The sequence below is a fragment of the Gigantopelta aegis genome, chromosome 4 (assembly GCF_016097555.1).
Source record: "Gigantopelta aegis isolate Gae_Host chromosome 4, Gae_host_genome, whole genome shotgun sequence".
NCBI lineage: Eukaryota > Metazoa > Mollusca > Gastropoda > Neomphalida > Peltospiridae > Gigantopelta > Gigantopelta aegis.
In genome coordinates, this window is record NC_054702.1 from 9282334 (window position 1) to 9306901 (window position 24568).

The 24568-nt window shown below is 38.0% G+C and overlaps 1 protein-coding gene across 2 annotated transcripts in view; it reads left to right on the forward strand.

Moving 5' to 3' along the window:
• LOC121372631 overlaps positions 1-24568 on the forward strand; it is a 52198-nt gene that overhangs the window by 8466 nt on the left and 19164 nt on the right. The window contains exon 2 of one of the 2 annotated variants that reach the window (XM_041499065.1): positions 384-676. The gene's annotated coding sequence lies outside the window, so the exon portion shown is untranslated. Of the gene's footprint in view, positions 1-383; positions 677-8081; positions 8267-24568 lie in introns of those variants that run through there. The other variant, XM_041499066.1, reaches the window with a different exon arrangement.

The following is a 24568-nucleotide window of genomic DNA, read 5'->3' on the forward strand; positions in this document are numbered from 1 at the left end:
TTCTGCAGATTACTTGCATGAAGATTTCATTTGTTCACAGGGTACTTTAGCACTTATCATATTAGAGCATCAATATTGAAGTCGGTTTCCTTTTAATGCTAAATGTTGCAATAATCACATTTAAGCAAGCCATCGCTGGATCCCTGGGGGTAGTTACTGATGATTTAATAGTGGTCATCAAAGCGGCAGTTTCCACGGTTTCCATGCTTTCAAGGTGTTACCAAGAGACAGACATCTGTGACTGCGATGCTCGTTGGGGCCGATCTAGCACTAATAAAATGATCGGTGAAAAATTACGTCTTTCTGCGTAATAATTCCTAACTGCTGTAACAGTAAAATGACAGATTCATGGTGCCCTTTTTCTTCTTCTTTTTCTTTAACAGTTGAAAAGGTTACCATGGTAAAATGGATTGCAGCACTGTGTGCTATATTGAGCCAGATCTAGACATTGTTGGGCCACTTGTGTACACTGGATGAAAGCCGCCAGAGCAGACAGTGAAAGCAATTTTACAGGATTTTAAACAAATTTACAAAAAATCTGCATCCATGGATGAAATGAAGATGTAACAATGTTTCGTCTGAGTGCATGGACACCTCTCTAGATGTTGTCATGGATATATTAGCATGGATTGAGCATTCTGCGGATGCTATGCTGTTTGAGAGTGATTCACCTGTGGTAAGTAAAATTAGCCTTTGTCTGCCTGTTGTTAAAGTTTAGATTTCACACAGCTGTTGAGTGGAAAGTCTCTCAGACTTGTTTTGTGATTGAGAACAAAACTGTTTTCATAATTCTGGACAAGAGAGTTCCGTAGAGGTTTGGACAATGTCATGATGACATGCACTGATGGAGCTCTGACAAAACAGTGATGCTACCAGGTGTAATTCAAAAGAGGTGAGACAGGGATTTTCACACAATGTAAAATGAATAACAATCTTATTTTCACATTTTCTAAGGAAATCAAAATTGCAGAGTGACTTTTTTTTTTTTTTTTTTTTTCTTTTTTTAGAAAGGTTAAATATATTTGCCCATTTTTCTCTACTACATGTTAAAAGTTTGTTTGTTTAATGACACCACTAAAACTCATTGATTTATTAATCATCGGCTATTGAATGTAAAACATTTGGTAATTTTAACATAGTCTTAGAGAGGAAACCCGCTACATTTTTGTACTGGTGCACTGGCTCTAACAAGAAATAACCAAATGGGGCCCACCAATGGTGATCAATCCCAAACCGACCATGTATCATGTGACCATGCGGACGCTTTACCACTGGACGACATCCCACCCCTTTACTAAATGAAAAATGTAGCAGGTTTCCTCTCTAAGACCATATGTCAAAATTACCAAATGTTTGACATCCAATAGCCGATAATTAATAATCGACATGCTCTAGTGGTGTCGTTAAAACCCCACCTTGTTGTCATCTTGAAACCAAGGACCTCGGGCAGGTGCTCCACTGACTGAGCTAGAGCCGAATCCCATCTCTTCTATCAGTGCATCATTCAAAGTGGGGGGTGGGATTTACCTCAGTCGGTTGAGTACTCGCTTGAGGTGCTTGCATTGCAGGATCGAACCATCTCAGTGGATCCATTCAGCTGATTGTTTTTTTTTCATTCCAACCAGTGCACCACAACTGGACAAAGGCCATGGTATGTGTTTTCCTGTCTGTGGGACAGTGCATATAAAAGATCCCTTGCTGTATTAGAAAATGTTTTAGTGGGTTTCATCTAATGACGAGTCAGAATTACCAAATCTTTAACATCCAGTAACCGATGATTAATTAATGAGTGTGCTCCAGTAGTGTCGTTAAACAAAAACAAAAAACAAAACAAACTTTCATTAAAAGTGTTCCCTCATTAGTAGGCCAAGGAATCTTGATGTCGAGAAATGGTCTCATGGAACTATTTTAACTCACAACAATTATGTTTATCTGGAGACCTTTATAAAATGATGCTTAATGATTATAATTTCCAGTTGATGAGACTTGCCCACATTGACAAGTTGTTAGAACAGTTTACTTATAAACCATCCCACTGGTCCAACCGTAGGAACATCAGGCCATAGAATTTCAAATTTAATGGGAAACACTTTTTTTTTGTTCTGTGCCTTGTGATATGTATATTATTTTCGTTGAATAGTCTTACTTGCTATATTAATCATGGGGAAACGAAATTTCGGTTCCGTGATTTTACCTACACGCTACCGACATGGTACCGGAAACTGTTGTTTCTGTGAAATCCAAAGGCCTGCAGCATGTGTTTGTTAATCTTTTAATGTCATACCTGATGACGTCACTTTATATTGTTGTTTTTTTTTTTGGTATTATTGAGTGTTATTGTTCAAGAACAAAAAAAAAAAAAAAAATTCTGAGTAAAATTTTAACTTGTTTGTGTTTTTATTAATAAATGTATTTCAAATTTAATTATAATGATTCACTTATTTCTTTTAGATTTGTGATCATTGGGGTATGAACCAAAAAACACAAAACATGACAAACTTTTGTGTGAACAGCTTTGCCGATTCACACAGTTTGCACATACTTTTTGGGGGTTAACCCCCTCCCCCGATGAATCTAAAAGAAAAAACAAACAATCCTTAATAAGCTGCATGGTAGATTTATAAAAACATTACTATTTAAACTTCTAGTCATGATAAAACAGAAAAACCCAAATGCATTTAAATATATTGCCACCTACACCAATTTAAATAGTCTTTTTTTAATTGTCCTGAGTAAATGACTTCCATTGTAACATGTTTTTGACTAACATGTTTTTACAACTAAAATTATATATTGGATGAAGCCACAGGATTTAATCTTTTATGGGAAACACTATCTTGGTTCCATACCCTGTAATCATGGTAATAGTGGATTAGGTTGTAATATAATAATGATATTTTCATTCCATTATTTTGGCAATATGGTACCAACACACTACCAGAAACAATTTTCATGAAACCATGCATGCATGTGGCTTAATAGATGTTAGATGTTAATGATCTTGTTTGGAATATCATTGTGTTCTTGGTTGTTGTTATGTTTGGATTTTACTTCTCAATAATTTCATACATGTAAACAAAAATTAAAACCCCCGCAAATAATAAATCAGTGTTATGAATTTTTACTTGTCTACTGGACAATCATTGAGGTACATTTTGCTTGTCGGGACAAATGGATATGTGCTTATTTCGAACACTGTGTAAAGCAGCTTGAATGACCTTTAGTAAATAAAATTGCTAAAAACAATCCATGGGATGATTGAGTAAACTTGTCTGTAGGTCGAACCACAGTGTTTAAAATGATGATGTTTTTCTATGGTCTGTGAGTAAATCATGGTGTTTAAAATGATGATGTTTTTCTATGGTTTGTGAGTAAATCATGGTGTTCAGAATGATGATGTTTTTCTATGGTTTGTGAGTAAATCGTGGTGTTTAAAATGAAGGTGTTCAGAATGATGATGTTTTTCTATGATCTGCAAGTAAATCATGTTGTTTAAAATGACGGTTGTTAAAATGATGATGTTTTTCTATGGTCTGTGAGTAAATCATGTTGTTTAAAATGACGGTTGTTAAAATGATGATGTTTTTCTATGGTCTGTGAGTAAATCATGGTGTTTAAAATGAAGATGTTCAGAATGATGATGTTTTTCTAGGGTCTGTGAGTAAATCATGGTGTTTAAAATGACGGTGTTTAAAATGATGATGTTTTTCTATGGTCTGTGAGTAAATCATGTTTAAAATGACGGTTGTTAAAATGATGATGTTTTTCTATGGTCTGTGAGTAAATCATGTTGTTTAAAATGACGGTTGTTAAAATGATGATGTTTTACTATGGTCTGTGAGTAAATCATGGTGTTTAAAATGACGGTTGTTAAAATGATGATGTTTTTCTATGGTCTGTGAATAAATCATGGTGTTTAAAATGACGGTGTTTAGAATGATGTTGTTTTTCTATGGTCTGTGAGTAAATCATGGTGTTTCAAATTCATGGTGTTTAAATTTGATTTTTTTCTATGGTCTGTGAGTAAATCATGGTGTTTAAAATAACAGTGTTTAAATTTGATGTTTTGATGTTTTTCTATGGACTGTGAGTAAATCATGGTGTTTGAAATGACGGTGTTTAAACTTAATGGTTTATAGTGGACTGCCAGACGCATCTGCATGACGCAGTCTCGTAACTCGGAGCTTGCTGTTGACATAATGCTGCATCCAAACACATCTATCTCCATAATGGTAAAAATGTAAAAAGCTTTCTATTTCCTCACATAATACCTTCTTAAATCATCAGTCATTACGACAATAAGATGTTTACTTTACAAAATTGACTTTTTGTATGCAAGGAAATTGAATTTCCACTTTTCGTCTATCTGACTGTGGAGTTATTGAATTTGATAATACTTCCTCACTTAGACCGGTTCTTGGCTGAGGTCTGCTGACTATCGGTTTCAGTTTGGTTTAAAAAAGAAAATCAATACTGCGTTATTTTATTCTGCAATCAGCAGAAAACCCTTGGCTTGCTCTTGTGAGGAACACATTTGTTGTCTGTCAGTCCAGGTTAGATCACCAAACATGTTCTACCACAGTGGGCTACTTCTCTCCATCCATGCACACCAAGTATGTCACAATGTCCATATGTTAGACACCTATTAGCTGCTAACTAAACAATGTGCTGGGGTGTTTTCTCTCTAGACCAAGTGTCACAATTACCATATGTTAGACACCTAATAGCTGCTGATTAAACAATGTGCTGGGGTGTTCTCTCTCTAGACAAAGTGTCACAATTACCGTATGTTGGACACCTAATAGCTGCTGATTAAACAATGTGCTGGGGTGTTTTCTACATCAAGTGTCATAATTACCGTATGTTAGACACCTAATAGCTGCTGATTAAACAATGTACTGGGGTGTTCTCTCTCTAGACCAAGTGTCACAATTACCATGTGTTGGACACCTAATAGCTGCTGATTAAACAATGTGCTGGGGTGTTTTCTTTTACACCAAGTGTCACAATTACAGTGCTAGACACCTAATAACTGCTGATTAAACAATGTGCTGGGGTGTTCTCTCTAGACCAAGTGTCACAATTACCGTATGTTGGACGCCTAATAGCTGCTGATTAAACAATGTGCTGGGGTGTTTTCTCTCTGCATCAAGTGTCACAATTACCGTATGTTGGACACCTAATAACTGCTGATTAAACAATGTGCTGGGGTGTTCTCTCTCTACATCAAGTGTCACAATTACCGTATGTTGGACACCTAATAGCTGCTGATTAAACAATGTGCTGGGGTGTTCTCTCTCTACATCAAGTGTCACAATTACCGTATGTTAGACACCTAATAGCTGCTGATTAAACAATGTGCTGGGGTGTTCTCTCTCTACATCAAGTGTCACAATTACCGTATGTTGGACGCCTAATAGCTGCTGATTAAACAATGTGCTGGGGTGTTCTCTCTCTACATCTCTCTCTACATCAAGTGTCACAATTACCGTATGTTGGATACCTAATAGCTGCTGATTAAACAATGTCCTGGGGTGTTCTCTCTCTACATCAAGTGTCACAATTACTGTATGTTGGACACCTAATAGCTGCTGATTAAACAATGTGCTGGGGTGTTCTCTCTCTACATCAAGTGTCACAATTACCGTATGTTAGACACCTAATAGCTGCTGATTAAACAATGTGCTGGGGTGTTCTCTCTCTACATCAAGTGTCACAATTACCGTATGTTAGACACCTAATAGCTGCTGATTAAACAATGTGCTGGGGTGTTCTCTCTCTAGACCAAGTGGATGTTATAGACACCTAGTACAAGGAAGGAATAATATGTTTAACGACATTCAACACATTTTAATTACGGTTTTAAGACATGGGACATTATATGGTTATGGACCACACAGTAATTAGAGAGGAAACCTGGTGTCCCATTCAATGAGTTACTCTTTCCAATTTGCCGCAAGGGATCTTTTTTTTTTATAAGAGACAGACAGGATATATATAGTACATACCATGACCTTTGTTACATGAGTTGTGAATAACAGGCTGGAATGAGAAATAGCCAACCCAACCACATCAGGCAAAACACTTTACCATTGGAAAATGTCCTGACCCGCCCCCCCCCCCCCCCCCCCGCCACACACACACACACACACACACTTCTCTGTTACAAATTATTAAAAACAAAAACAATGGCAATTTGACAAACTTGCAAACTTGCATGTTGTAGGAAGGCCGCTGATGATAACCATTGATAACAATAAGATGCAAGTTTATTAAAGCTGTAGTTATGTTTGTATTTTGCATTAGTCAGTGATGATTTTGAGGCAAGACTACAGCTTTATAAGCAATATATGGTGAAGTTAATTTGTTTAACATATACAATACATAATCATGATAAGTTGTTTTCTGGTAACCAGAATATATGTTAATGTATGAGACCGGTATTTCAGTTAACTGATCTCAGATCTGTGTCAGCTATAGTAAGTAATGTAGGGGGGCACTTCTCCTAGGTTTTTCTTTTATCTCTAGTGATTGACAGCTGGGAGAGTAGATTTACAGTGTTCCTTGTTATAGTTATGTGGATAGGAGCCTGTTACAACTACACTGATGGTCGTCCTAAGGGAAAATAGCTCAGCTTGGGTACATGCACTTTTTCTGTTGACTTTAATACTTACTTCAGCTAGGATTGCTTTCACATTGGTTGGTCCATTGGGCTATTTCTCATTGCAGCCAGCCACACTTGGTTTTTCTCCCCTCTCACTAACCATTTCAACACAACTGACACATTCAAGGTCATGGTATATGCTGTCCTGTAAGGTAAAACACATATAAAACCAGTACCCAAGAACTAACACATTCAAGGTCATGGTATGTGGTGTCCTGTCTAGTAAAATGTGCATAAAACCAGTGCCCAGCAACAGACACATTCATGATCATGGTATGTGATGTCCTGTCTGGTAAAATGCACATACAACCAGTGCCCAGCAACCGACACATTCATGATCATGGTATGTGATGTCCTGTCTGGTAAAATGCACATAAAACCAGTGCCCAGCAACAGACACATTCATGTTCATGGTATGTGATGTCCTGCTGGTAAAATGCACATAAAACCAGTGCCCAGCAACAGACACATTCATGTTCGTGGTATGTGATGTCCTGTGGTAAAATTCACATAAAACCAGTGCCCAGCAACAGACACATTCAAGATCATGGTATGTGCTGTCCTGTCTGGTAAAATGCACATAAAACCAGTGCCCAGCAATACACATTCATGATCATGGTATGTGGTGTCCTGTCTGGTAAAATGCACATAAAACCAGTGCCAAGCAACAGACACATTCATGTTCATGGTATGTGCTGTCCTGTCTGGTAAAATGTGCATAAAACCAGTGCCCAGCAACAGACACATTCAAGGTCATGGTATGTGCTGTCCTGTGAGGTAAAAACAGAAAATATGTTTGAGTAAGGAGGTGGTTCCGAAAGACCCCCCCCCCCCCCACACACACACACTGAAACCTGCACATGAGCCTGGAATTATTTCATTACAGTAATATTTGTTGTTACACAACATTAATGGATGAATAGGTCTGAACCAAAATTAAATATGTTCCACTGGCGTAGGAAGCTGGGGGGGGGGGGGGGCAAGGGACTAGAATCCGGTAACATACATGTATTTATATATATGTCTGTGTGTGCAGCCCACTTTTTGGCACCTTCCTACGCCAGTGTGTTCACACATGCTAATTACACACCTATAGCTTAATTATTGCATGTCCCTGGAAGTCTACACAAGGAATCATATATATATATATCATTAGCTAGGTATCTAGATTAATACATGGACGATATGGGGGAAAAAACCCAGTTAACAAAGAAATGACCACTGGCCTGAGGAATTAAGTGTTAATTTACTCGAATGCTACAAATTCTAGATAAAACTATGACACCGCTGTGCAAAAATCAATACACCTACACTAGAAATGGTGAGAACGAGAGTATTTTCATAGAGAGATGGAATTCCTCACACCATTAGGTTTCTGTGGCAATACAGACCCATTACTTCACAGTGTGTGCTGGAATATAGCGCTAGAACAACAGCTCTGAATCTGTGTTCCCTGTGTGGGTAAATGGCTTTAGTGTAGGTGTATGCATGCTTTGAAGGATTCCAGTGTCATTTGGTGAGTAAGTGTGATGCTTTTGTGCATGCAGCTGTCAGCTTCATGAGAATTCCTGTTTCTCCGATTGTTGGACTCAGTTGCTTCAGGTAAATTTCACAGCTTTCTAGATGGGATAGCTGATCAATACTGCATCTATACGTGTGTTAAATATATATATATATATATATGTATATGTATATGTATATGTATATGTATATGTATATGTATATGTATATATATATATATATATATATGTGTGTGTATATATATATATATATATATATATATATATATACACACACACACACACACACACACACATATATGCAAATTTAGCTCCTAGTGCTATATAAAACGTAGATGTATACATGTGTAATATCAAGTTGTTATTGTGTACAGCTAATAGAAATATAATACAGGGCGGTGTGTATTTATGTTATAGCAGCTGTCACATAAATGTATACTCCACAAAAAAAACTGTCTGTCAACCTATATTGTTACAATATCAATAATATCATTCTCGCATGCCTGTGCCAAAATACCATAAAATGTCAGTACCATAAATGGATTAAGAATGAACATCTGTGTAATTGCATTTGGGGTGGGATTTAGCTCAGTCGGTTGAGTGCTTGCCTGTGGTGCTTTTCTGTCTGTGGGAAAGTGCATATAAAAGATCCTTTGCTGCTAAATGAAAAATGTAGCGAGTTTCCTTTGATGATGAGTCAGAATTACCAAATGTTTGACATCCAATAGTTGGTGATTAAGTAATGAATGTGCTTCAGTGGTGGTGTTAAACAAAACACACTTTAACATTAAGGCTGGGAGGTACTGAGTTCACACTTTAACATTAAGGCTGGGAGGTACTGAGTTCACACTTTAACATTAAGGCTGGGAGGTACTGAGTTCACACTTTAACATTAAGGCTGGGGGGTACTGAGTTCACACTTTAACATTAAGGCTGGGAGGTACTGAGTTCACACTTTAACATTAAGGCTGGGAGGTACTGAGTTCACACTTTAACATTAAGGCTGGGAGGTACTGAGTTCACACTTTAACATTAAGGCTGGGAGGTACTGAGTTCACACTTTAACATTAAGGCTAGGAGGTACTGCGTTCACACTTTAACATTAAGGCTGGGAGGTACTGCGTTCACACTTTAACATTAAGGCTGGGAGGTACGGAGTTCACACTTTAACATTAAGGCTAGGAGGTACGGAGTTCACACTTTAACATTAAGGCTAGGAGGTACTGAGTTCACACTTTAACATTAAGGCTGGGAGGTACTGAGTTCACACTTTAACATTAAGGCTGGGAGGTACTGAGTTCACACTTTAACATTAAGGCTGGGAGGTACTGAGTTCACACTTTAACATTAAGGCTGGGAGGTACTGAGTTCACACTTTAACATTAAGGCTAGGAGGTACTGAGTTCACACTTTAACATTAAGGCTGGGAGGTACTGAGTTCACACTTTAACATTAAGGCTAGGAGGTACTGAGTTCACACTTTAACATTAAGGCTGGGAGGTACTGAGTTCACACTTTAACATTAAGGCTAGGAGGTACTGAGTTCACACTTTAACATTAAGGCTAGGAGGTACTGAGTTCACACTTTAACATTAAGGCTGGGAGGTACTGCGTTCACACTTTAACATTAAGGCTGGGAGGTACTGAGTTCACACTTTAACATTAAGGCTGGGAGGTACTGCGTTCACACTTTAACATTAAGGCTGGGAGGTACTGAGTTCACACTTTAACATTAAGGCTGGGAGGTACTGAGTTCACACTTTAACATTAAGGCTAGGAGGTACTGAGTTCACACTTTAACATTAAGGCTGGGAGGTACTGAGTTCACACTTTAACATTAAGGCTGGGAGGTACTGAGTTCACACTTTAACATTAAGGCTGGGAGGTACTGAGTTCACATTAACATTAAGGCTGGGAGGTACTGAGTTCACACTTTAACATTAAGGCTGGGAGGTACTGAGTTCACACTTTAACATTAAGGCTGGGAGGTACTGAGTTCACACTTTAACATTAAGGCTGGGAGGTACTGAGTTCACACTTTAACATTAAGGCTGGGAGGTACTGAGTTCACACTTTAACATTAAGGCTGGGAGGTACTGAGTTCACACTTTAACATTAAGGCTGGGAGGTACTGAGTTCACACTTTAACATTAAGGCTGGGGGGTACTGAGTTCACACTTTAACATTAAGGCTGGGAGGTACTGAGTTCACACTTTAACATTAAGGCTAGGAGGTACTGAGTTCACACTTTAACATTAAGGCTAGGAGGTACTGAGTTCACACTTTAACATTAAGGCTAGGGGGTACTGAGTTCACACTTTAACATTAAGGCTAGGAGGTACTGAGTTCACACTTTAACATTAAGGCTAGGAGGTACTGAGTTCACACTTTAACATTAAGGCTAGGAGGTACTGAGTTCACACTTTAACATTAAGGCTAGGAGGTACTGAGTTCACACTTTAACATTAAGGCTAGGAGGTACTGAGTTCACACTTTAACATTAAGGCTAGGAGGTACTGAGTTCACATTTTAACATTAAGGCTAGGAGGTACTGAGTTCACATCTCTGGACCAGAATCCGGTAACATTTCTACCCTTATAGCACCAGTATGTTTTATAACAGCTTAATGGGGAGGTGTATGAGGCCACTGTTACCAATTAACTAACCATTAGTTACTCCTGTCTTGGTATTGGCACAATACCTGAGTTCTGATGAAATGGGAATGAATGAATGTGTATGCATGAGGAACGTTCATATAACAGATCCCTTGTTGCTAATCACTCAGTCCCAGTCTGGAGCTCACTGTGGTTGGACATATGTCTTTTTTGTCTGTGACACAGCAAGTGCTTTTTGCATGCTTATTTTGCTCAATAGCTACCAAATTATGTTTGTTTGTCCTAACCCGACCGACCTACGGAAATCGACCCTTGTCAAAATCTTTTTTGACCTCTTTTGGGGAAGAATAGTTAAAAAAAAAAAAAATTCAACCAATTTCAATTTAGGCATAAACAAGTATAACATTGATCTGCAGATGATATTTGTCAACCATTTTAAAAGCTTGATATAATTTAACCAAACTTTATTAATGTCAGATTCGATTCATTAGAAATTATGCTATGTATGGGTATGCTTTGACAGTCACAAAGTTAATATTAGCAGTCATTTTGTCCGACATTAGGTACAGTCGCTAGAATGACATTGTGTTTGCTATTAATAGACCCGATTCAATCCGAAAGAAGCTGTACAAGTGTCGAACTCCGCGGAGAATCTGTAATTGGCTGACTTTACCGATTGCTTGGAATAGCAGTGAGAGATATTAATTATTTAAACATATTTTGTTTTCATCAGTGTCATTAAATTGCATCAGTATATAATATATATAATTCTAAGGAACTACGCATAAAGGTTCTGTGACGATTTTCAAACATCGAAATTTGTGATGTCTGAAAATGGTAAATATGCATGTAGCATTTTATAACGAAAGTCTGCGGATACATTGTATCTTCTCAAACCAGCAAAGTAGGCTTATTTTCTTACAGAAACAGTGATCCATTTTATAACGAAAGTCTGCGGATACATTGTATCTTCTCAAACGAGCAAAGTAGGCTTATTTTCTTACAGAAACAGTGATCCATTTTATACCGAAAGTCTGCGGATACATTGTATCTTCTCAAACCAGCAAAGTAGGCTTATTTTCTTACAGAAGCAGTGATCCATTTTATAACGAAAGTCTGCGGATACATTGTATCTTTCTCAAACCAGCAAAGTAGGCTTATTTTCTTACAGAAACAGTGACCCTTTTTTGTAAATATTTTCTGACGAACAATTACAGCTTTTGCACAAACGATCTGTCGTTTCTGTTGATATTGGTTTTGCATAACCGACAGGCGAATGACAAAATTTTACGTGCCAAATTTTATGCCCTGATGTGTATTAGATTGTTTTAGAAAATAAGAAAGTGGCCTCTTGGTCTTACGAAAGATGGCTTTCTAAACAAGTTTCTAAATGCACACTTAACTGGTAGATTTTTCCTTTAGCTAGCTGAATAAGATTTTGTTTTGTTTTTTTACTCTCAGGTAGGACTTTCAGAATCGCTGCTAATATATAGCTAAATTGCCATCAGTCGGTGATTTTATCTGAAATAATCGCATGTTATACAGCCAACTGAGGTCTCTTTGATCTCCGTAGGCACTGTGTTCATTAATTAATTGATGGAATTACAGTGGTATGCCTGTCAGTTTACAGCTACTTTAAATAGCATTTCCACCTTTTAAATGGTACTTTATTACTCGAGGCGGGACAGTTACTTTAAATAGCATTTCCACCTGTTAAGTGGTACTTTATTAATCGAGGCGGGACAGCTACTTTAAATAGCATTTCCACCTGTTAACTGGTACTTTATTACTCGAGGCGGGACAGTTAATTTAAATAGCATTTCTACCTTTTAAATGGTACTTTATTAATGGAGGTGGGACAGCTACTTTAAATAGCATTTCCACCTGTTAAATGGTACTTTATTAATCGAGGCGGGACAGCTACTTTAAATAGCATTTCCACCTGTTAACTGGTACTTTATTACTCGAGGCGGGACAGTTAATTTAAATAGCATTTCTACCTTTTAAATGGTACTTTATTAATGGAGGTGGGACAGCTACTTTAAATAGCATTTCCACCTGTTAACTGGTACTTTATTAATCGAGGCGGGACAGTTACTTTAAATAGCATTTCCACCTGTTAACTGGTACTTTATTAATCGAGGCGGGACAGTTACTTTAAATAGCATTTCCACCTGTTAACTGGTACTTTATTAATCGAGGCGGGACAGTTACTTTAAATAGCATTTCCACCTGTTAACTGGTACTTTATTACTCGAGGCGGGACAGTTACTTTAAATAGCATTTCCACCTGTTAACTGGTACTTTATTAATCGAGGCGGGACAGTTACTTTAAATAGCATTTCCACCTGTTAACTGGTACTTTATTAATCGAGGCGGGACAGTTACTTTAAATAGCATTTCCACCTGTTAACTGGTACTTTATTACTCGAGGCGGGACGTAGCCCACTGGTAATGTGTTCGCCTGATGTGCATTCGGTGTGGGCCCATTGGGCTATTTCTCTTTCCAGCCAGTGCATCATGACTGGTATTTAAAAAGTTGTGGTATGTGCTATCCTGTCTGTGGGATGGTGCATATTAAAGATCCCTTCCTACTACTAAAATAAAATGTAGTGGGTTTCCTCACTAAGACTATGTGTCAAAATTGCCAAAATTGCCAAATGTTGCCATCCAATAGCCAATGATTAATAAATCAATGTTCTCCAAAACACACTTGTACTTTTCCTAATCGCTCAGCACCTGTATTGTGCAGCTACATATATAGCTACAACGGTATATCTTGAACACGCAGTACGAGCTATCTGTAGATCACATGTAGTCTGTAGTTGAGCAAATTGTTTTTGTTGTTTTTAACAGCATCTGCAAACCATATTATTTCTAGCTACATGACATACATGAATACATAAACAACATGTTTGAAGGTTAAATGAACAAGTTGTTTTTGGTGCATGCACTGTTAAAAATAGGTTTTGAAATTAATACACTTTCACTTTAAAATCTAATGTCCTGCTTCAAGCTGATATACATAAACATGTACGAACCGAATTTATGAAGCCTGTTTTTCTTAAATGCAGGTGTTTAAGCATAGTAAATGCATGTACCGAGGTAGTTACATGTTAAAATAGGCTTTGTAAATTTTGCCTGTACTGTCATGTACTTTGTCTACATTTCTATGGTACTTGTAATACCCATCATTGGGCCCATTGGGCTATTTTCTCATTCCAGCCAGTGCACCATGACTGGTACATCAAAGGCCATGATATATGTCCTATCCTGTCTGTGGGATGATGCATATAAAAGATCCCTTGCTACTTATGGGAATTTTTTTAGCAGGTTTCCTTTCTTAGACTCAGAATTACCAAAAGTTTGATATTTTAAGAAATCAATGTGCTCTAGTGGTGTGGTTAAACAAAATAAAACTTTAGCTTTCAAAATCGCATGTTACATACAAAAATAGCATTGTTTCATCATTGACTTTAAATCATGTTATACAGACAAATATAGCAATGTGTCATTATGAGTCTAACACATGTTAAACATACAGAAATAGTAATGTTTCATTATGAGTTTCACTCATGTTATACATACAAAAATAGCATTGTTACATCATTGACTTTAAATCATGTTATACAGACAAATATAGCAATGTGTCATTATGAGTCTAACTCATGTTAAACATACAAAAATAGCATTGTTTCATCATTGACTTTAAATCATGTTATACAGACAAATATAGCAATGTGTCATTATGAGTCTAACTCATGTTAAACATACAAAAATAGCATTGTTTCATCATTGACTTTAAATCATGTTATACAGACAAATATAGCAATGTGTCATTATGAGTCTAACTCATGTTAAACATACAAAAATAGCATTGTTTCATCATTGACTTTAAATCATGTTATACAGACAAATATAGCAATGTGTCATTATGAGTCTAACTCATGTTAAACATACAAAAATAGCATTGTTTCATCATTGACTTTAAATCATGTTATACAGACAAATATAGCAATGTGTCATTATGAGTCTAACTCATGTTAAACATACAAAAATAGCATTGTTTCATCATTGACTTTAAATCATGTTATACAGACAAATATAGCAATGTGTCATTATGAGTCTAACTCATGTTAAACAATCAAAAATAGCATTGTTTCATCATTGACTTTAAATCATGTTATACAGACAAATATAGCAATATGTCATTATGAGTCTAACTCATGTTAAACATACAGAAATAGCAATGTGTCATTATGAGTCTAACTCATGTTATACATACAAAAATAGCATTGTTTCATCATTTACTTTAAATCATGTAATACATACAGAAATAGCAATGTTTCATTTTGAGTTTAACTCATGTTATACATACAAAAATAGCATTGTTTCATCATTTACTTTAAAACATGTTATACATACAGAAATAGCATTGTTTCATCATTTACTTTAAATCATGTTATACATACAGAAATAGCAATGTGTCATTATGAGTCTAACTCATGTTATACATACAGAAATAGCATTGTGCCATTATGAGTCTTAACTCATGTTATACATACAGAAATAGCATTGTGCCATTATGAGTCTTAACTCATGTTATACATACAGAAATAGCATTGTGCCATTATGAGTCTTAACTCATGTTATACATACAGAAATAGCATTGTGCCATTATGAGTCTAACTCATGTTATACATACAGAAATAGCATTGTCCATTATGAGTCTAACTCATGTTATACATACAGGAATAGCAATGTGCCATTATGAGTCTAACTCATGTTATACATACAGGAATAGCAATGTGCCATTATGAGTCTAACTCATGTTATACATACAGGAATAGCAATGTGCCATTATGAGTCTAACTCATGTTATACATACAGAAATAGCATTGTGCCATTATGAGTCTAACTCATGTTATATATATAGAAATAGCAATGTGTCATGAGTCTAACTCATGTTATACATACAGAAATAGCAATGTGTCATTATGAGTCTAACTCATGTTATACATACAGAAATAGCATTGTGCCATTATGAGTCTTAACTCATGTTATACATACAGAAATAGCATTGTGCCATTATGAGTCTTAACTCATGTTATACATACAGAAATAGCATTGTGCCATTATGAGTCTAACTCATGTTATACATACAGAAATAGCATTGTCCATTATGAGTCTAACTCATGTTATCATAAATAGCAATGTGCCATTATGAGTCTAACTCATGTTATACATACAGGAATAGCAATGTGCCATTATGAGTCTAACTCATGTTATACATACAGGAATAGCAATGTGCCATTATGAGTCTAACTCATGTTATACATCAGGAATAGCATTGTGCTGAATACACCATCATTTAACCTCAATCATTTGTTATATACAGAAATAGCATTGTACCATTATTTAATCTAAACATGTATTAGACACAGAAATAACACTGCTCCATCATTTAGTTTAAATATAAAGTGATTTATGTATACACAAGCACATAAAAAACATCAGGTGTTTGATGTCCACAGCATTGTAAAAGCTGATGGAATCCTAGCTCTTGGCAACCCAACCAAATTCTTGTACAATCTGGAATTACTCTCTATACAGAGAACGTATGTCTGAGAGAACTTGGATAGGCCTCACTGGGAAAAGATTTGAGGGAAGTGATTAATTGCATTCTTAATTTAGGGGTCGGGATGTAGCCCAGTGGTAAAGCGCTCGTTTGATGTGCAGTCAGGCTGGGATAGATCCCCGTCTATTGGACTGTTTTTTGTACCAGCCAATGCACTGCGACTGGTGTATCAAAGTCATGTTATGTGCTGGGATAGATCCCCGTCTATTGGACTGTTTTTTGTACCAGCCAATGCACTGCGACTGGTGCATCAAAGTCATGTTATGTGCTGGGATAGATCCCCGCCTATTGGACTGTTTTTTGTACCAGCCAATGCACTGCGACTGGTGTATCAAAGTCATGTTATGTGCTGGGATAGATCCCCGCCTATTGGACTGTTTTTTGTACCAGCCAATGCACTGCGACTGGTGCATCAAAGTCATGTTATGTGCTGGGATAGATCCCCGCCTATTGGACTGTTTTTTGTACCAGCCAATGCACTGCGCTGGTGTATCAAAGTCAGTCAGTGCTGGGATAGATCCCCGTCTATTGGACTGTTTTTTGTACCAGCCAATGCACTGCGACTGGTGCATCAAAGTCATGTTATGTGCTGGGATAGATCCCCGTCTATTGGACTGTTTTTTGTACCAGCCAATGCACTGCGACTGGTGCATCAAAGTCATGTTATGTGCTGGGATAGATCCCCGTCTATTGGACTGTTTTTTGTACCAGCCAATGCACTGCGACTGGTGCATCAAAGTCATGTTATGTGCTGGGATAGATCCCCGCCTATTGGACTGTTTTTTGTACCAGCCAATGCACTGCGACTGGTGCATCAAAGTCATGTTATGTGCTGGGATAGATCCCCGTCTATTGGACTGTTTTTTGTACCAGCCAATGCACTGCGACTGGTGCATCAAAGTCATGTTATGTGCTGGGATAGATCCCCGCCTATTGGACTGTTTTTTGTACCAGCCAATGCACTGCGACTGGTGCATCAAAGTCATGTTATGTGCTGGGATAGATCCCCGTCTATTGGACTGTTTTTTGTACCAGCCAATGCACTGCGACTGGTGCATCAAAGTCATGTTATGTGCTGGGATAGATCCCCGTCTATTGGACTGTTTTTTGTACCAGCCAATGCACTGCGACTGGTGTATCAAAGTCATGTTATGTGCTGGGATAGATCCCCGTCTATTGGACTGTTTTTTGTACCAGCCAATGCACTGCGACTGGTGCATCAAAGTCATGTTATGTGCTGGGATAGATCCCCGTCTATTGGACTGTTTTTTGTACCAGCCAATGCACTGCGACTGGTGCATCAAAGTCATGTTATGTGCTGGGATAGATCCCCGCCTATTGGACTGTTTTTTGTACCAGCCAATGCACTGCGACTGGTGCATCAAAGTCATGTTATGTGCTGGGATAGATCCCCGTCTATTGGACTGTTTTTTGTACCAGCCAATGCACTGCGACTGGTGCATCAAAGTCATGTTATGTGCTGTCCTGTTGGGATAGTGTGTATAAAAGATCCCTTGGTACTAATGGAAAAAATGTAGCGGGCTTCCTCTTATATGTCAAAACTACAAAATGTTTCACATCCAATAGCCAATAAATGTACTCTTGTGGTGTCGTTAAACAAAAACGAAAGAAAACAAAAACTTAATTTAGATTAAAGGGAGCCATTTAACATTTTACCATATTGAGCAGTGATATTTTAATCCTTTTGTAGTTCTATTTTTTTAAAATCACATGCTAAGCTTTAATAGGAGCTAAACATTACTATCATTGAACTACATGTAGTTGTACTTTCAGGGGAGTGATGGGAAGTGAAAGTGTTTGATGAACTCGGTTTTTCTCATCCCAACTAGCAATGGGATGATTATTTGATGTAACTGAAAACCACGGTTTTAGGCCCACAGTTTGGTGCACCATTTCCCAATTTGCAAACTGTGGTTCATTTTTTAAATTAAAATAACCTGTAAAGTATTTTGGCCAATCACAGCATTCGATTCCCTTAAACCAGACATGTTTGCTTGGGTGATAGGTGCCATTCGAATCCTGCACAGAACCCACAAATTTCTTGCTGGGACTGTAAAAATTGTAACATCCCAAAATAGGAATTGACCTCAGTGATTAATCCGCCGTGAGAATAAACATTTAAAGTGGCATGTACTGTCCTGTCCATAAGAAAGTGTACACCAGTATAAAAGATCCCTGTTTGGTTATTTGGTAGACTATTAATAGGCTTGTTATGTTGTGGCAGAGGTTTCTTCTTTCTTTTGATCTAATGTTGAAATAAACATGTTAGACATAAACATATGTTGAATGCTCACTTGAAGTGTTTGTGTCGCAGGATCGAACCATCTCAGTGGATCCATTCAGCTGATTGATTTTTTCTCATTCCAACCAGTGCTGATGTATGCTACAGGTTTTGACACATGTGCAGTGATCTGTTTGACTTTCATGGCAATTTACCTATTTTTCACAGAGTTATAGGCCAGTGAATTTAGGAGATGCAAAAACAATTTGCTGGGCCCAGTTGGGGGACACATATTGCTAGCAGTATACTCTCAGAATGCTTGTTTAATTAGAACTTATATACATGTAAAACATGTATAAATCAAAACAGTTTTAACACTTTCAGTTCCCTTGTCATGGGCAGATCATTCTAATGGAAGTAAGCCAAAAATTTCCCACACCCATACCCACTTTCAATAATTTGGTTTTGGGTATATTAAATAAGAAGCAGCACCTTCACTGAATGCAAGTAATTGGCACTTTGTTAGAATCCTATAGCCGGGTGAGCCACACTGTGCATCCTATTCGGTGCTAATAAATTGCTTCATTGTACAGGTGGCACTGTGTGTTCAAGAATATATTTACAACAGGGAAGGGAAATTGATAACATGATTACCAAGTACACATGCACAAAAAACTGAATCTGATTAAAAATATACTTCCAGCAGCTGATGTAGTTATTAATTTGTGTGGTTATTTCTGGAGTTGTTCAGAAGTAAAACTATAATGGTATGTGTCAGGGCTCAAAATAGTCAAATATGGCCTGCTGTTGTTTTTAATAGCAGGTCAAAAGAAAATTGCCTGCTGAGAAAAGCATTATGGCCTGCTGGAAATAAGACAGTGCAGGATGAGAGAAGGGTTTGGGACAGTGAGAAAAGCATTATGGCCTGCTGGAAATAAGACAGCGCAGGATGAGAGAAGGGTTTGGGACAGTGTGATGGCCTGCTGGAAATAAAGCATTGGGACAGTGAGAAAAGCATTATGGCCTGCTGGAAATAAGACGGCGCAGGATGAGAGAAGGGTTTGGGACAGTGAGAAAAGCATTATGGCCTGCTGGAAATAAGACGGCGCAGGATGAGAGAAGGGTTTGGGACAGTGTGAGAAAAGCATTATGGCCTGCTGGAAATAAGACGGCGCAGGATGAGAGAAGGGTTTGGGACAGTGTGTGAAAAGCATTATGGTCTGCTGGAAATAAGACAGCGCAGGATTAGAGAAGGGTTTGGGACAGTGTGTGAAAAGCATTATGGCCTGCTGGAAATAAGACAGCGCAGGATGACAGAAGGGTTTGGGACATAATTAACGACGCACTCAACACATTGATAACAGAATTACCAAATGTTTGATATCCAACAGCCGATAATTAATGAATGAATGTGTTCTAATGATGTCATTAAACAAAACAAACAAACTTACTAGGTGATCTTTTGCAGTAAACTGGAATTCCTACAAAACCAGACATTTTTCATGGTTACTTTTTACATATCAGTGTAGAACATAACCTCTTTAAACTTGATACACCTTAAAACTAGACTTTTTACTTGGTTCTCTGTCTGTCCGGTTTACAGCAGTTTCTCTGTATAACCTCTTTAAACCTGATACACCTTAAAACTAGACTTTTTACTTGGTTCTCTGGTGTCCGGTTTACAGCAGTTTCTCTGTATAACCTCTTTAAACCTGATACACCTTAAAACTAGACTTTCTACTTGGTTCTCTGGCTGTCCGGTTTAGAGCAGTTTCTCTGTATAACCTCTTTAAACCTGATACACCTTAAAACTAGACTTTTTACTTGGTTCTCTGGCTGTCCGGTTTACAGCAGTTTCTCTGTATAACCTCTTTAAACCTGATACACCTTAAAACTAGACTTTTTACTTGGTTCTCTGGCTGTCCGGTTTACAACAGTTTCTCTGTATAACCTCTTTAAACCTGATACACCTTAAAACTAGACTTTTTACTTGGTTCTCTGGCTGTCCGCTTTAGAGCAGTTTCTCTGTGTATGCATTTTTACAGTCGACACAGTACATACCAAAGCCTTTGATGTACCAGTCAGATGGGAAATTGATTGGGATGATAACAAACCTGAATGCACTGATGGAGGTAGATTGTAAAACCCATTGCTTCTCAAGCGAGCACTGTACCACTGAGCTATATCTCACCTCAGAGGATTATAGTTAGAGTTTGTTTTGTTTTACGACACATTCATTAATTAATCATCGGCTATTGGATGTCTAACATTTGGTCATTCTCACATGCAATCATCAGAAGAAACTTGCTTAATGTTTCCTAATGCTGCAAGGGATCTTTTATATGCACTTTTCCACAGACAGGAAAGCACACATACAACAGCCTTTGACCACTTGTGATGCATTGGTTGGAACGAGAAAACCCCCAATCAGTCGAATAGATCCACCGATGTGGTTTGATCCTGTGAGCACTCAACCGACTGAGCTACATCTTGCCTTGCTTGTAGTTAAAACTCTCTCTCAGTTGATTGTGTGTACTCTTCTTGACTATACACCATCACTGTGATAGAAAATCCATTCTCTGATAATGGTGATGACCCAAGGCTGTAGAACTTAATGTATTTGTGTTGGGCAGCGGGATAATGGTTCTTAATTGCCACACAGAGCATACATATATTAATTGTATACCACCTACAACTGAACATATTGAGTGTACATAGAACATATTGAGTGTACATAGAACATATTGAGTGTGTTTGGAAAACAATAATTAAGAATGAAGTGTACATAAGGTATTACCTATGACATTGTTGAATTGTTTTCCACTGGGGTGGGAGAATGGAACCCAGTGGTAGAGTTAATGTTACGTAATGATAAATATTTATTTTGGTTTAAGGCTCCATCATTGCCTCTGTACATGAACTATACTGATGTCCAAAAGAAACTTTACAAGACTTGAAATTGTATTATAGAAACCCAACAAATGGTACTGTTGGATATGAAAGTATCATGGAGTTCAACATTAAACATCACAATGCACTTCGTGATACATGCAAAGTGTTTGTAAGGTGGTTTCTGAATTGGTTCTTTTTGGTTAGCAACACTATTTATCAAATTATTAAAATTTTATATATGTAAAGTTTCTTTTGGACGTCAGTATATTTTGTCATGTAGTATATAGCACAATGGTACACTGTCATTGTTCTAGTATGTGATGTGAAAGATATTGGACCAAATTTATAAAGTCTGCTTTGGTCTTACACACGTATAACTATAAATACATAAATTTACATTGCATTAAAAAACCACACAGGCTGCATACATTCTGTACAGTATGTAAGCTGTTTACACTGGTCAAATAAAAGGAATGTTTTTATGCCATTGACTATGGTTGCATGTGACTGGGGAAAATCTTGTTTGGTCCTCCAAGGGGTTTTGCATGATCTGCTGTCTCACCACACTTTAGCAGTTATGGTAAGCATTCTACCAGCAAGCCCACAGCAGTTGGTAATGCTGTAGAGTTAATCATTCTGTCTCATCACACTTTAGCAGTTATGGTAAGCATTCTACCAGCAAGCCCATGGCAGTTGGTAATGCTGTAGAGTTAATCATTCTGTCTCATCACACTTCAGCAGTTATGGTAAGCATTCTACCAGCAAGCCCACGGCAGTTGGTAATGCTGTAGAGTTAATCATTCTGTCTCATCACACTGTAGCAGTTATGGTAAGCATTCTACCAGCAAGCCCACGGCAGTTGGTAATGCTGTAGAGTTAATCATTCTGTCTCATCACACTTTAGCAGTTATGGTAAGCATTCTACCAGCAAGCCCACGGCAGTTGGTAATGCTGTAGAGTTAATCATTCTGTCTCATCACACTGTAGCAGTTATGGTAAGCATTCTACCAGCAAGCCCACGGCAGTTGGTAATGCTGTAGAGTTAATCATTCTGTCTCATCACACTTTAGCAGTTATGGTAAGCATTCTACCAGCCAGCCCACGGCAGTTGGTAATGCTGTAGAGTTAATCATTCTGTCTCATCACACTGTAGCAGTTATGGTAAGCATTCTACCAGCCAGCCCACGGCAGTTGGTAATGCTGTAGAGTTAAACATTCTGTCTCATCACACTGTAGCAGTTATGGTAAGCATTCTACCAGCCAGCCCACGGCAGTTGGTAATGCTGTAGAGTTAATCATTCTGTCTCATCACACTGTAGCAGTTATGGTAAGCATTCTACCAGCCAGCCCACGGCAGTTGGTAATGCTGTAGAGTTAATCATTCTGTCTCATCACACTGTAGCAGTTATGGTAAGCATTCTACCAGCCAGCCCACGGCAGTTGGTAATGCTGTAGAGTTAATCATTCTGTCTCATCACACTTTAGCAGTTATGGTAAGCATTCTACCAGCCAGCCCACGGCAGTTGGTAATGCTGTAGAGTTAATCATTCTGTCTCATCACACTGTAGCAGTTATGGTAAGCATTCTACCAGCAAGCCCACGGCAGTTGGTAATGCTGTAGAGTTAATCATTCTGTCTCATCACACTGTAGCAGTTATGGTAAGCATTCTACCAGCCAGCCCACGCCAGTTGGTAATGCTGTAGAGTTAATCATTCTGTCTCATCACACTTTAGCAGTTATGGTAAGCATTCTACCAGCCAGCCCACGGCAGTTGGTAATGCTGTAGAGTTAATCATTCTGTCTCATCACACTGTAGCAGTTATGGTAAGCATTCTACCAGCCAGCCCACGGCAGTTGGTAATGCTGTAGAGTTAATCATTCTGTCTCATCACACTGTAGCAGTTATGGTAAGCATTCTACCAGCCAGCCCACGGCAGTTGGTAATGCTGTAGAGTTAATCATTCTGTCTCATCACACTGTAGCAGTTATGGTAAGCATTCTACCAGCAAGCCCACGGCAGTTGGTAATGCTGTAGAGTTAATCATTCTGTCTCATCACACTGTAGCAGTTATGGTAAGCATTCTACCAGCAAGCCCACGGCAGTTGGTAATGCTGTAGAGTTAATCATTCTGTCTCATCACACTTTAGCAGTTATGGTAAGCATTCTACCAGCAAGCCCACGGCAGTTGGTAATGCTGTAGAGTTAATCATTCTGTCTCATCACACTGTAGCAGTTATGGTAAGCATTCTACCAGCCAGCCCACGGCAGTTGGTAATGCTGTAGAGTTAATCATTCTGTCTCATCACACTGTAGCAGTTATGGTAAGCATTCTACCAGCCAGCCCACGGCAGTTGGTAATGCTGTAGAGTTAATCATTCTGTCTCATCACACTGTAGCAGTTATGGTAAGCATTCTACCAGCCAGCCCACGGCAGTTGGTAATGCTGTAGAGTTAATCATTCTGTCTCATCACACTGTAGCAGTTATGGTAAGCATTCTACCAGCCAGCCCACGGCAGTTGGTAATGCTGTAGAGTTAATAATTCTCTGCGGCACTTTTTTGCCTTGGACTATATTCAGGGTTTTTTTCAATGGCGTTTTTTTTTCTTTTTTCCGTGAACATTTTCTTAATTGCAGTGACCTATATCACACATTTTACATGTAACATTGTAAAAAAGTGTCCATAATTTTACATTTTGTAATAAATAAAAATCATCCATCTCTAACAAGCTACCCCCTTTAAATAGACACTTGGTTTAATATTCTTCCCCATCTAATATAGGAGGTATTTTTAATTTTTTAAATCTGGTTTCAGATTTTTTAAAAGCAGGGCTTGAAATAGGAAGTTAAATATGGCCAGCTGTTATGTTTTTAAAATAGTAGGTCAAAAGATAAATGTCCTGCTAAGAAAAAATATGGCCTGCTGGAAATATGACAGCACAGGATGAGAAGAAGGTTTGGGATGGTGTGTGATAAATTATGACCTCTGAGATGTAT